This window comes from Panthera uncia, chromosome D4 (genome assembly GCF_023721935.1).
Source record: "Panthera uncia isolate 11264 chromosome D4, Puncia_PCG_1.0, whole genome shotgun sequence".
In the NCBI taxonomy this organism is placed as follows: Eukaryota; Metazoa; Chordata; class Mammalia; order Carnivora; family Felidae; genus Panthera; species Panthera uncia.
Genome location: NC_064807.1, coordinates 246,144 through 260,503, shown reverse-complemented (window position 1 = coordinate 260,503; position 14,360 = coordinate 246,144). Strand labels below are relative to the sequence as shown.

The following is a 14,360-nucleotide window of genomic DNA, read 5'->3' as shown; positions in this document are numbered from 1 at the left end:
CACCCCCACCCCGGTGCCAGGCACCCACCCACACACGCGAGGGGGCTCTAGGACCCTGTGGCCGACTCCGCCCAGTGCAGGTGCGGGCTGAGTGAAAGGAGCCGGGGCCGCGGGCACACGCCGCAGGCAAGCGTCCCTCACCACACAGCCTGCCTGGCAGCACGGCGCCCGCCGCGCACACGAGCGCGCACCTGGGTCCCGCCGCCGCCGCCGCCCTGCCCGGGGTTCTGGAAGCCTCTGCTCTCGGCCTCCTCTGGGCGCAGGCAGAGACGACCCACACTGCTTGGGGCACCCGACGCCCAGAGGGGCCGGATTCTGCCGCCAAACCCAGAAGAGCGCGCGGTAACGAGTTGCGCCGCACGGCAGGTGGGCAAAGTGGTGCAGCGCCGACTCAGCGGCTCAGGCCCGGAGGCTGCCACCTGCGGTTCCGCCAGCACCACGCCCACTCCGAGATGCAGCAGCCACGCCTGGCCGCAAAGTCCCGGGCGCCCCTGGAAGAAGCCGGGTCCTTCCCGGCCGCCAGGCGTGGACCGGCTGGCCACACCGCGAGCACCTGGGGAAAGTCGCGCCGGGCCGTAAAAGCCGCGGTTCCCACGAGAGAGACGCCTGGGTGACGACGCGCCGAGCCGTAAAAGCAGCGGTTCCCACGGAGACGCCTGAGTAACGACGCGCCGAGTCGTAAAAGCAGCGGTTCCCACGGAGACGCCTGGGTAACGACGCGCCGAGCCGTAAAAGCAGCGGTTCCCACGGAGACGCCTGGGTGACGACGCGCAGCGCCGAAAAGCGGCCCGACTGAGGAGCGAAGCTTAGCTCAGGGGGCTGGAACTTGGGAAATGTCGCGCGAAGTAAGAGCCGCTGGACCCGCAAGGTGGGTGGTCGTTCTACGGCTCAGTCTCTGGCCTGCGGTGGTCTCTTAGGAGTCCTGAGCGTTCTGGCCCCCAGTGGTCCGAGTTCGAACGGAAGCGCACCGGACTTCGGCTTTCTCGGTGTGGCCAATACTGGGTGGAAGGAGGACGTGGGATTTAGGTGGGGAAGGGGCGGTGTCTGCGGGCCCGGGAGAGGGGAACTAGCTGTGTTGTGAGCTTGGGCCCATAGGAATAAGTGTTTGGGGTGGGTTGGGGCTGAGGGAAGCTTCGGGTGTTTTAAAGTGAGTCCGTGTTGGGGTGCTGGGTGAGTAGGAATCTCCGAGGATACTGGACGGGGTGTTTGTGAGTAGGAGGGCCGTTGACCGCTGACGTTCCTCTTTGACCAGGCAAAACATCAGTGCATTTCAGATTTGGAGAGGCAAAAATCATTTAGAATAGATCAAAATAGACGTTTATTTTGATATGCACGCAAGGTCCGAATTTGTTTTTGAACAAGAAAGATTGAAAAAAAAATTTTTTTTAATATCTTTCACTGATTTTTGAGAGCGAGCGAGCGAGCGGAGCGAGCATTAGCAGGGGAGGGGCAGAGAGAGAGGGAGACACAGAATCTGAAGCAGCTGCAGGCTCTGAACTGTCAGCACAGAGTCCCGCTCCGGGCTGGAACCCAGGGAACAGCGAGATCAAGACCTGAGCGGCAGTTGATTGCTCAACGACTGAGTCCCCCAGGAATGTTCAACAGGCAGTGTATACAAAGAGCTCAGAATTGAGGAAGGCGGCAAGTTATGTAGGTCAGGTAGTGTGCTCATTTTCTGAAGAGACAACTTTGACTCAATAGAATTTAAGCTGAACATATGGGATCTGGAGGCTGGACCGGTTTTCTGTGATCACAGGCCACTTAAAAAATGTTTGTATGAAGATTTATTTAACACTTATTTCACCATCGTTTCTTTGCATGATTATAAATAATAGAATCCAGTAGGATCGCTGGGGATAAAATTATACTGATGGCATTATTAAAATAATAGTTTATGGATGTAACGGAAGTAAAGACTCCTTTTCCCATTTTACAATAGACACTAATAAGAACAGAAATAAACTCAACATGAAATAAACAAGACATGTTTTAGAAAAACTTTGAACACTAGAAAAAAGAAAACCTTAAAAGACAACATAATTGTGGATAGGAAGACTAAACATCAGCTATCAGTTCACAGGACAAAAAAATAAATAAGGATTTAAAACACCAAATATAAGGTAGATTTTATGCACAAGTCTTGACTTTAACACTTTGGAAGGAAGATAATACCATCTTATCAAGCCCATGTGAAACACTCATAAAACTAATTATAATATAGGTTTCAAAAGAAAAAACAATTTACTTAAAGTAATAAGACAGTATTTATTTTTATTTTTATTTATTTATTTATTTATTTATTTATTTATTTTTTGAGAGAGAGTGAGCGTGAGTAGGGGAGGGACAGAAAGGGAGAGAGGCTCCGTGCCATCATTGCAGAGCCCAGTGCAGGTCTCAGTGTCACAAACTGCGAGATCATAACCTGGGCTGAAACCAGGATGGATGCTCAACCGACTGACCCACCCAAGTGTCCTGACAATATTTTTAAAAATTATTTTATCATGTAGAAAACTAGAAATTTTCTTTTTTTTTTTTTTGAGTATTTATTTTGAGAGAGAGTGCCCCATGGAAATTAATTTTTCAAATGACATACAATTCATCCAAAGAAAAACTGCAAAATGACATGGCAAATTTTAAAAGAAAATAGATAAAGCACAATATATCAGAAACTACAGGGGCCTCTGGGTGGCTCAGTCAGTTGAGCATCTGACTTTGGCTCCAGTCATGATCTCATGTTCATGAGTTCAAGCCCCACATCCAGCTCTGTGCTGACAGCCCAGAGCCTGGAGCCTGCTTCGGATTCTCTGTCTCTCTCTCAGCCCTTCCCCTGCTTGTGCTCTGTCTCTCTCTCTCTCTCTCAAAAAAAAAAAAAAAAGTTGAAAAAATATATAAGAAACTACGATATACACTTAAAGCAGTTAAATGAAATTTTATAGCCTTACATTCTTAAGACAGTAAGAGAATAAAATTTACAACTCAGAAGAAAAAAAAATACCCAAAAAACAAAGTAAACCAAAACAAAGCAGAAGGGAATAAATCAAAGTAAATATCAAAATTGGGGCACCTGGGGGACTCAGTTGGGTAAGTGTCCAACTCTTGATTTTGGCCCAGGTCATGATCTCATGGTTTATGGGCTCGAGCTCTGCATTGGGCTCAATGCTGACAGCGTGGAGCCTGCTTGGAATTCTCTCACTCCCTCTCTCTCTCTGCCCCTCTTCTAGCTTGCCTGCTCTCACTCTCTCTCAAATATTAAAAAAAAGTAAATGTCAAAATTAATAAGACTTAAAAGAGAGATGAAAACTAAGTGAATAAGTAAATAAATGAAGTGCAATTAAAAAAACCCTATAATAGTCAAGCCACTCACCATAAATCAAAAAAGTGAAAAAATGAAGAAAAATGCAAGAAGTGACCAGGAGAAATAATTGTGAAAGAGAAAATTTTAGCAGTAAATGATTTTCAAAATTCTATGCAAAATAAATAATAATAGAACAAAAATAAATATAAGGTTTGATTAATAGACTCCTAGGAAAACACATTTATCAAAATTGGCAGAAGTTATGATAAAAAGCATTAAACAAATTTTATTAGAAGAAATGAAGAAATGTAACTATCTCACAAAATCAGGTCAGGCATAGAAAGTTTCACAGAAGAATTCTGTCCAAAAGAGGGAAGGCTTCAAGTTATATAAATGGAACAAGTATAACATTTGGACCAAAACTTGAAGGAAAGTGTACAAGAACTGTAGACAAATCTCTGTAATGAATATTGATGTGAAAATTTAACTATTAGCAGAAACCAACAGCGTATTAAAACCTCATCAGGTTGAATTTATCTAAAAATGTTACGATGCCTCAATATGTGGAATTCAGTTAGCACAGTTAATCACATAAATAGATCTAAGGACAAAACCATAAAATTTCTCCCTTAATTTTATTATTATTTTTTTAACATTTATTTATTGATGAGAGACAGAGACAGAGTGCGAGCAGGGGAGGGGTAGAGAGAGAGGGAGACAGAATCTAAAGCAGGCCCCAGGCTCAGAGCTGTCAGCACAGAGCCGGTCGTGGGGCTCAAACCCAGGAACCTCGGCCTGAGTGGAAGTCGGATGCTTAACCAACTGAGCCACCCAGGCACCTCTCTCCCCTAAGCTTTTAACTTGAAAAGATCTTTTACAACATCCAACACCCATTTCTAATTAAAAAAAAAATCACCAAAATAAGAATTGATGTATCTTAGACCTAAAACAGGTATCTTCCTTAATATGTAAAACACTGGAAACAGTTTCTTAAGTTCAGAAGCAAAGCAAGTATGTTAACTTTGTATTGCTGGTATTAGCCAATGAAATCAATGAGAAAATAATGAGAGTTATGTAAATTTAAAATGAAGTGAAACTATTGGCAGAAGAAATCATCTAAAAAACTCAGCAGTCAATAATAAATTACCGAATATGCATCAGGATTTTAAATTAATACACAAAGTTGATAGCCTCCATTTATTTAAAAAACAGGTTATGACAATAAGGAAAACTCAACATATTTTTTTAAAAAATAAAATACTTAGAACTAAAATGTGAACAGCTATAAGAATAAAACTTTATACTACAGAAAATCACAAAATAGACTTGGTCAAATGTCATAAAGATATAAATTCTTTCCAATTTGATATAAAACTTTAACATAATTCCCCAAACAAACAGGGTTTCATGCTGGAGATTAAAGCTGAATTCACAAGGGGGCCTAGGTGGCTCAGCCAGTTAAGTATCTGACTGGCTCAGATCATTATCTTATGGTTAGCGAGTTCCCCATCGGTTGAACTTGAGCCCCACTTCCGGTGAGCTCATGCTCCGCATTGGTGAGCCAGTGCACCTCATCGGTTGAGCTCCAGCCCCGCTTCCGGTGACCCCTGCTTCTCTCTGTCTCTCTCCCCCTCTCTCCACTTCTTTCCCCCTCCCGCAGCCTCGTGGGATTCTTTCTTCCCCTTGCTCATTTTCATTCTCTCTCTCTCTCTCTCAAAAAAAAAAAAAAAAAAAAAAAAAGGGGGGGGGGGAGGCTGAATTTACAAAAAAAATTAACAGTTAAAAAGCTGGAAATCTTGAAAACGACAGGCAGTGAAGGAGGTTTTGCTAACATAATCTAGGTCCTTTGTAATTGTAACATTGTAGAGCCAGAAGCATAAATAGACAAGGGGAATAAAGTAAAAGATCCAGAAGTGGACTGAAGTATATTTGGATAATGTGTACCAAGGATGGCATAAGATATCACTGGGGAAAAGATGGATTCTTTAATAAATGGCATTGTGACAGTAGATAACTATTTGGATAAAAGGTAGAATTAAGTCCATACTTGACAACATAAGCCAAAACAAATTCTAAATATGTTAGAAATCTAAATGGAAGAAACAAAACCACACAATTACTAGAAAAAGAGAATTCCTTAATACCTTGGGTATGAGTAAACATTTTCTAGTTATTACTCAAATTGAAAGAAATAAGAGAACTTAATAAATTTGCATTAAAAATATCTGTATGGCAAAAATAAGCGTAAGACAGATAATAAATTTGGAATAATTGCAATTTATCTCACAGATAAAGGGCTAACTCACTAATATATAAAAAGCGTCTTAAAATTTTTATTTTTTAATTCAAGTCTAGTTGACACAGTGCTATATGAGTTTCAGTGTATGTTGTAGTGATTCAACAATTCTATACATTATTCAGTGCTCATCATAAATATACTCGTAATTCCCTTCGCCTGTTTCACCCATCCTCCCACCCACCTCCTCTCTGGCAACCAGCAGTTTGTTCTCTGTATTTGAGTCTTTGTCTCTTTTTTTTTTTTTTTTTTTTTTAAATTTTTTTTTTTCCAACGTTTTTTATTTATTTTTGGGACAGAGAGAGACAGAGCATGAACGGGGGAGGGGCAGAGAGAGAGGGAGACACAGAATCGGAAACAGGCTCCAGGCTCCGAGCCATCAGCCCAGAGCCTGACGCGGGGCTCGAACTCACGGACCGCGAGATCGTGACCTGGCTGAAGTCGGACGCTTAACCGACTGCGCCACCCAGGCGCCCTTTCTTTATTTCTTAAATTCACATAGTGAAGTTAGACAGTTTTTATCTTTCTCTGACTTATTTTACTTAGCTTTATAGTCTCTGGATCCATTCATGTTGTTGCAAATGGCAAGATTTTATTCTTTTTTATGGCTGAGTAATATTCCAGTATGTGTGTGTGTGTGTGTGTGTGTGCGTGCGTGCGTGCGCGCGCCAAATCGTTATCCATTCATCTATAGACACTTGGGTTGGTTCCATATTTTGGCTATTGTAAATATTGCTGCAGTAAACGTAGGGGTGCATATCTTTTAGATTAGTATTTTCATATTTTTGGGTAAATACCCAGTAGTGGGCTTACTGGATCACGGTAGTTGTATTGTTAATTTTCTGAGGAACTTCCATGCTGTTTTCCATAGTGGCTGCACCAATTTGCATTCACATCAACAGTGCATGAGTGTTCCCTCTTCTCCACACTTTGCCAACACTTGTTTCTTGTGTGATTTTAGCCATTTGGAAAAATATGCAGTGATATTGTTTTGATTTGCATTTACCTCATGATAAATGATAATGAACATCTTTTATGTTCTGTTAGCCATCTGTATGTCTTCTTTGGAGAAATTTCTGTTCATGTGTTCTACCCTTTTTTAATTGGATTATTTGTTGTCTCTTTTGGTTTAAATTGTATAAGTTCTTTATATATTTTGTATATTAATCCCTTGTCAGGTATACTCTTTGCGAATACATTCTCCCATTCAGTGGGTTGTCTCTTAGTTTTGCTGATGGTTTCCTTTGCTGTGCAAAAACTTTATATTTTGGTGTAGTCCAAAAACTTTATTTTTTTTTATTTTTATTTTTTTTAAGTTTATTTTTGAGAGAGAGAAAGAGAGAATGTGGGGTAGGGGTGAAGACAGGGAGGGAGGGAGAGAGAATCCCAAGCAAGCTCTGCACTGTTAGTGCAGATTTGGGGCTCAAACTCATGAACCGCGAGATCATAACCTGAGCCAAAGTTGGATGCTTAACCAATTGAGCCACTCAGGCACCACAGTCCAAATACTTTAATTTTGATTTTGTTTCCCTTGACAAAGGAGACATACTAGAAAAATCTTCCTGTGACTGATATCAAAGTGATTACTGCCTCTGTTATCTTCTAGCAATTTTAGGGTTTCAGGTCTTATCATTTAGGTCTCTACTCCATCTTAAGTTTAATTTTGTGTGTAGTGTAAGAAAGTGGTCCAATTTTTTTACACGCAGCTGTCTGGTTTTCCCAGCACCATTTGTTGACTGGACTGTCCATTTCCCATTGTATATTCTTGCTTCGTTTGGTTGAAGATTGACCATATAATCATGGGTTTATTTCTGGGCTCTCTGGTCTGTTCCATTGATCTGTGTGTCTGTTTTAGTGCCAGTACCATACCGTTTTGATTACTAAAGTTTGTAATATAACATCAGGTCCAGAATTGTGATGCTCTCAGGTTTGCTTTTCTTTTTCAAAATTGCTTTGACTGTTCAGCATCTTAAGTGGTTCCATACAAATTTTAGGATTGTTCTATCTCTGTGAGAAATGCTGTTGGTATTTTGATAGGATTGCATTAAATATGTAGATTGCTTTGGGTAGTATGGACATTTTAACAATATTTGTTTTTCCAGTCCATGAGCATGGAATTTCTTTCCATTTGTTTGTGTCATTCTCAATTTCCTTTATCAGTGTTCTATATTTTCAGAGTACAGACAGGTCTTTCACCTCCTTGGTAAGTTTATTTCTAGGTATTTATTATATTTGGTGTAATTATAAATGGGATTATTTTTTTTCTTTCTTTCATTTTTAAGATTTTATTTTTTAAAGTAATCTCTATACCCAACATAGGGCTTGGACTCACAGTCCTGAAATCAAGAGTGGCATGCTCCACTGACTACAGCCACGTGCCCCAATGTGATTGTTTTAATTTCTCTTTCAGTACTTCATTATTAAATTGTATAGAAGTGCGTCATTTCTGTCTATCAGTTCTAGTAGTTTTTTGGTGGAGTCATTTGGCTTTTCTAGATATAGTATCATGTCATTTGCTTATAGTGACAGCTTGTACTTGTTCCTTACTGATTTGAATGCCTTTCATTTCTTGTCTGATTATTGTGGTTAGGACTCCCAGTACTATGTTGTAAAAGAGTTGTGAGCGCGGACATCCTTGACTGTTCCTGACCTTAGGGTAAATAAATACTCCCAGTTTTTCACCATTGTTAGTTGTGGGTTTTTCAAATATATATATGTATAAATATTGTTGAAGTATGTTTCCTCTAAACTGACTTTGTTGAGGGTTTTTATCATGAGCAGATATTTTACTTTGTCAAATGCTTTTTTTAAAATTTACTGTAATGATCATGATTTTTATTCTTTGTCTTATTGATGTGATGTATCACATTAGCTGATTTGAAAATATTTAACCATGCTTGCATTCTAGGAATAAATCCCACTTGATTGCGGTGAATGATTTTTTTTAAACGTATTGTTGGTTTGGTTTGCTAATATTTTATTGAGGATTTTTGTATCTGTAGTCAGAGATACAGGCCTGTAGTTCTCTTTTCTGTAATGTCTATGTAGTTGTGGTATCAGGGGAATGCTGGCCTCGTTGAATGAATTTGAAAGCTTCCCTTCCTCTTCTGTTTTTTGGAATAGTTTGAGAAGAATAGGTATTCTTTAAATATAGAATTCCCCCATGAAGCCATCTGTTCCTGGACTTTTGTTTGTTGGCAGTTTATTGATTACCGATTTAATTTCATTGCTAGTAATCAGTCTGTTCAAATGTTCTATTTCTTCCTAACTCAGGTTTGGGAGGTTATAGGTTTCTAGGAACTTATGCATTTCTTCTGGGTTGTCTAATTTGTTGGCATATATTTTTTTTTGTAGTAGTCTCTTATAATCCTTTGTATTTCTGTGGTGTTGGTTGTTTTTCCCCTCTCTCATATCCGAGTGTATTTGAGTCTGCCTTTTTCCCCCCTTTTAGTCTCACTAAACTTTTATCAATTTTACTGATCTTTTCAAAGAACATGCTCCTGGTTTCATCGATCTGTTCTATTGCTTTTTTAAGTTTCTGTTTTATTTCTGCTCTCATCATCATTATTTCTTTCCTTCTTCTGGGTTTAGGCTGTGTACTTCTTTTTCTAGTTCTTTTCGGTGTAAGGTTAGGTTGTTTATTTGAGTTTTATTTTCTTTTCGCTTTTTTATTTTATATGACTAAATCAGTATTTATTTATGTATTTAATTTTTATTTTTGGTTTTGTTTTTTTCTTTAATTTTATTTTTTACAATTTACATCCAAATTAGTTAGCATATAGTGCAACAATGATTTCAGAAGTAGATTCCTTAATGCCCCTGACCCATTTAGCCCATCCCCTCTACCACACCTCCTCCAGTAACCCTATGTTTGTTCTCCGTATTTATGAGTGTCTTATGTTTTGTCCGCTTCCATGTTTTTATATTATTTTTTTCCCTTCCCTTATGTTCATCTGTTTTGTCTCTTTTTTTATGTATGAAATATTTTTATTCTTTTTTTAAAATATGAAATTTATTTTCAAATTGGTTTCCATACAACACCCAGTGCTCATCCCAACAGGTGCCCTCCTCAATACCCTTCACCCACCCTCCCCTCCCTCCCACCCCCCATCAACCCTCAGTTTGTTCTCAGTTTTTAAGAGTCTCTTATGTTTTGGCTTCCTCCCTCTCTAACCTTTCTTTCTTTCTGTTTTTTTTTCTTCCCCATCCCCCATGGTCTTCTGGTAAGTTTCTCAGGATCCACATAAGAGTGAAAACATGGTATCTGTCTTTCTCTGTATGACTTATTTCACTTAGCATAACACCCTCCATCCATCCACATTGCTACAAAAGCCCATATTTCGTTCTTTCTCATTACCACGTAGTATTCCATTGTATATATAAACCACAATTTCTTTATCCATTCATTAGTTGATGGACATTTAGGCTCTTTCCATAATTTGGCTATTGTTGAAAGTGCTGCTATAAACATTGGGGTACAAGTGCCCCTATGCATCAGCACTCCTGTATCCCTTGGGTAAATTCCTAGCAGTGCTATTGCTGGCTCATAGGATAGATCTATTTTTAATTCTTTGAGGAAGCTCCACACTGATTTCCAGAGTGGCTGCACCAGTTTGCATCCCCACCAACAGTGCAAGAGGGTTCCCATTTCTCCACATCCTCTCCAGCATCTATAGTCTCCTGATTTGTTCATTTTGGCCACTCTGACTGGCGTGAGGTGGTATCTGAGTGTGGTTTTGATTTGTATTTCCCTGATGAGGAGTGACGTTGAGCATCTTTTCATGTGTTTATTGGCCATCTGGATGTCTTCTTTAGAGCAGTGTCTATTCATGTTTTCTGCCCATTTCTTCACTGGATTATTTGTTTTTCGGGTGTGGACTTTGGTGAGCTCTTTATAGATTTTGGATACCAGCTTTTTGTCTGATATGTCATTTGCAAATATCTTTTCCCATTCCGTTGGTTGCCTTTTAGTTTTGTTGATTGTTTCCTTTGCAGTGCAGAAGCTTTTTATCTTCATGAGGTCCCAATAGTTCATTTTTGCTTTTAATTCCCTTGCCTTTGGAGATGTGTCAAGTAAGAAATTGCTATGGCTGAGGTCAGAGAGGTCTTTTCCTGCTTTCTCCTCTAGGGTTTTGATGGTTTCCTGTCTCACATTCAGGTCCTTTATACATTTTGAGTTTATTTTTGTGAATGGTGTAAGAAAGTGGTCTAGTTTCATCCTTCTGCATGTTGCTGTCCAGTTCTCCCAGCACCATTTGTTAATGAAGCTGTCTTTTTTCCATTGGATATTCTTCCCTGCTTTGTCAAAGATTAGTTGGCCATACTTTTGTGGGTCTAATTCTGGGGTTTCTATTCTATTCCATTGGTCTATGTGTCCATTTTTGTGCCAATACCATGCTGTCTTCATGATTACAGGTTTGTAGTAGAGGCTAAAGTCTGGGATTCTGATGCCTCCCGCTTTGTTCTTCTTCTTCAAAATTACTTTGCCTGTTTGGGGTCTTTTGTAGTTCCATACAAATTTTAGGATTGCTTGTTCTAGCTTCAAGAAGAATGCTGGTGCAATTTTGATTGGGATTGCATTGAATGTGTAGACAGCTTTGGGTAGTATTGACATTTTAACAATATTTGTTCTTCCAATCCATGAGCATGGGATGTTTTTCCATTTCTTTGTATCTTCTTCAATTTCCTTCATAAGCTTTCTATAGTTTTCAGCATACAAATCTTTTACATCTTTGGTTAGGTTTATTCCTAGGTATTTTATGCTTCTTGGTGCAATTGTGAATGGGATCAGTTTCTTTATTTCTCTTTCTGTTGCTTCATTATTAGTGTATAAGAATGCAACTGATTTCTGTACATTGATTTTTGTATCCTGCGACTTTGCTGAATTCATGTATCAGTTCTAGCAGACTTTTGATGGAGTCTATCGGGTTTTCCATGTATAATATCATGTCATCTGCAAAAAGTGAAAGCTTGACTTCATCTTTGCCAATTTTGATGCCTTTGATTTCCTTTCGTTGTCTGATTGCTGATGCTAGCACTTCCAGCACTATGTTAAACAACAGTGGTGAGAGTGGACATCCCTGTTGTGTTCCTGATCTCAGAGGGCAAGCTCTCAGTTTTTCCCCGTTGAGGATGATATTAGCTGTGGGCTTTTCATAAATGGCTTTTATGATGTTTAAGTATGTTCCTTCTATCCCGACTTTCTCGAGGGTTTTTATTAAGAAAGGATGCTGAATTTTGTCAAATGCTTTTTCTGCATCGATTGACAGCATCATATAATTCTTATCTTTTATTAATGTGATGTATCACATTGTTTGATTTGTGAATATTGAACCAGCCCTGTAGCCCAGGAATGAATCCCACTTGTTCATGGTGAATAATTCTTTTTATATGCTGTTGAATTTGATTTGCTAATATCTTATTGAGAATTTTTGTATCCATATTCATCAGGGATATTGGCCTGTAGTTCTCTTTTTTTGCTGGGTCTCTGTCTGGTTTAGGAATCAAAGTAATGCTGGCTTCATAGAGTGAGTCTGGAAGTTTTCCTTCCCTGTCTATTTTTTGGAACAGCTTGAGAAGGATAGGTATTATCTCTGCTTTAAATGTCTGGTAGAATTCCCCTGGGAAGCCATCTGGTCCTGGACTCTTCTTTGTAGAGAGATTTTTGATAACTGATTCAATTTCTTTGCTGGTTATGGGTCTGTTCAAGTTTTCTATTTCTTCCCGTTTGAGTTTTGGAAGTGTGTGGGTGCTTGGGAATTTGTCCATTTCTTCCAGGTTGTCCAGTTTGTTGGCATATAATTTTTCATAGTATTCCCTGATAATTACTTGTATCTCTGAGGGATTGGTTGTAATAATTCCATTTTCATCCATGATTTTATCTGTTTGGGTCATCTCCCTTTTCTTTTTGAGAAGCCTGGCTAGAGGTTTATCAATTTTGTTTATTTTTTCAAAAAAACAACTCTTGGTTTCATTGGTATGCTCTACAGTTTTTTTTAGATTCTATATTGTTTATTTATGCTCTGATCTTTATTATTTCTCTTCTTCTGCTGGGTTTGGGGTGTCTTTGCTGTTCTGCTTCTATTTCCTTTAGGTGTGCTGTTAGATTTTGTATTTGGGATTTTTCTTGTTTCTTGAGATAGGCCTGGATTGCAATGTATTTTCCTCTCAGGACTGCCTTCGCTGCATCCCAAAGCATTTGGATTGTTGTATTTTCATTTTCATTTATTTCCATATATTTTTAAATTTCTTCTCTAATTGCCTGGTTGACCCATTCATTCTTTAGTAGGGTGTTCTTTAACTTCCATGCTTTTGGAGGTTTTCCAGACTTTTTCCTGTGGTTGATTTCAAGCTTCATAGCATTGTGATCTGAAAGTGTGCATGGTATGATCTCAATTCTTTTATACTTATGAAGGGCTGTTTTGTGACCCAGTATGTGATCTATCTTGGAGAATGTTCCATGCGCACTCGAGAAGAAAGTACATTCTGTTGCTTTGGGATGCAGAGTTATAAATATAGCTGTCAAGTCCATCTGATCCAATGTATCATTCAGGGCCCTTGTTTCTTTATTGATCCTGTGTCTAGATGATCTATACATTGTTGTAAGTGGAGTATTAAAGTCCCCTGCAATTACCACATTCTTATCAATAAGGTTGCTTATGTTTGTGATTGTTTTATATATTTGGGGGCTCCCGTATTTGATGCATAGACATTTATAACTGTTAACTCTTCCTGATGGATAGACCCTGTGATTATTATATAATGCCCTTCTTCATCTCCTGTTACAGCCTTTCGTTTAAAGTTTGTCTGATATAAGTATGGCTACTCCAGCTTTGTTTTGACTTCCAGTAGCATGATAGATAGTTCTCCATCCCCTCACTTTCAATCTGAAGGTGTCCTCAGGTCTAAAATGAATCTCCTATAGAGAGCAAATAGACGGGTCTTGTTTTTATATCCATTCTGATACCCTATGCCTTTTGGTTGGAGCATTTAGTCCCTTTACATTCAGTGTTATTATAGAAAGACATGGGTTTAGAGTCATTGTGATGTCTGCAGGTTTCATGCTTGTAGTGATGTCTCTGGTACTTTGTGGTCCTTGCAACATTCACTCACAGAATCCCCCTTAAGATCTCTTGTAGGGCTGGTTTAGTGGTGATGCATTCCTTCAGTTTTTGTTTGTTTGGGAAGACCTTTATCTCTCTTTCTATTCTGAATGACAGACTTGCTGGATAAAGGATTCTCGGCTGCATATTTTTTCTGTTCATCACATTGAAGATTTCCTGCCATTCCTTTCTGGCCTGCCAAGTTTCAGTAGATAGGTCTGTCACTAGTCTTATTGGTCTCCCTTTATTTGTTAGAGCGTGTTTATCCCTAGCTCCTTCAGAATTTTCTCTTTATCCTTGTATTTTGCTAGTTTCACTATGATATGTCGTGCAGAAGATCGATTCAAGTTATGTCTGAAGGGAGCTCTCTGTGCCAAAGGATTTCAATGCCTTTTTCCTTACCCAGATCAGGGAAGTTCTCAGCTATGATTTGTTCAAGTACACCTTCAGCCCCTTTCCCTCTGAATATGCACTGAATATGTAGATTGCTTTGGGTACTATTGACATTTTAACAATATTTGTTCATCCTTTCCAGGGACATAGAATATTTTTCTTTTTGTGTGTGTCATCTTCAATGTCTTTCATAAGCTTTCTATAGCTTTCAGCGTATAGATTTTTCACCTCTTTGGTTAGATTTATTCCTAGGTATTTTATGGTTTTTGGTGCA

General features: G+C 39.2%; 1 long non-coding RNA gene across 1 annotated transcript in view; it reads left to right on the top strand.

Annotated features, from left to right (window-relative positions):
* Positions 1–745: 745 nt before the first annotated feature.
* LOC125925249 (uncharacterized) overlaps positions 746–14,360 on the top strand; it is a 64,653-nt gene continuing 51,038 nt past the window's right edge. Inside the window, exon 1 of the long non-coding RNA XR_007458762.1 lies at positions 746–868. This is a non-coding gene — a long non-coding RNA (uncharacterized LOC125925249). The remainder of the gene's footprint in view (positions 869–14,360) is intronic.